Source organism: Danio rerio, chromosome 4, assembly GCF_052040795.2.
Source record: "Danio rerio strain M-AB ecotype USA chromosome 4, GRCz13ab, whole genome shotgun sequence".
NCBI classification, from domain to species: Eukaryota; Metazoa; Chordata; class Actinopteri; order Cypriniformes; family Danionidae; genus Danio; species Danio rerio.
This window is the reverse complement of record NC_141024.2, coordinates 54435001-54435402: the sequence shown is the minus strand read 5'-3', so window position 1 is coordinate 54435402 and position 402 is coordinate 54435001. Positions and strand designations below refer to the sequence as shown.

The window sequence follows — 402 nt, the reverse complement described above, 5'->3', positions numbered from 1 at the left end:
CATTTTACTGTTGGACTTTACAGTTAAACTTTTGTGTGCTTGATTTATGTCTCCTATCTGTAATTTTGGATAATTATTATGTGGTGATCTAATAATTAGGGGCTGGTGTATAGGAGCCATATTACTTTTCATTTAATTATAATGTTTATTTGTATACTGATTGGTTTGGGTTTCACAGTGACGTTTTATGTTTTGGTCACGTGGGCATAATTGGCACCTGCTCGAACATAAAGCGCGTGCACAATCACACAGGTGATGAGGAGAGAAGGAGAGTGGGGTAGCCGTATTTTTTGTTGACCGCAAACAGCCACGCAAACAGCAACGCAAACAGCAGCGCAAACCAAGCAACGCAAAACTGTATCACAACGGCACACGCAACAATCATCACACCAACGCAATAAT

General features: G+C 40.3%; 1 protein-coding gene across 1 annotated transcript in view; it reads left to right on the top strand.

The window, feature by feature from the left end:
- The first annotated feature begins 238 nt into the window (after window positions 1–238).
- zgc:174180 overlaps window positions 239–402 on the top strand; it is an 83622-nt gene continuing 83458 nt past the window's right edge. Inside the window, exon 1 of the mRNA XM_087245823.2 lies at window positions 239–402. This exon is cut by the window's right edge and continues 3658 nt beyond it. The gene's annotated coding sequence lies outside the window, so the exon portion shown is untranslated.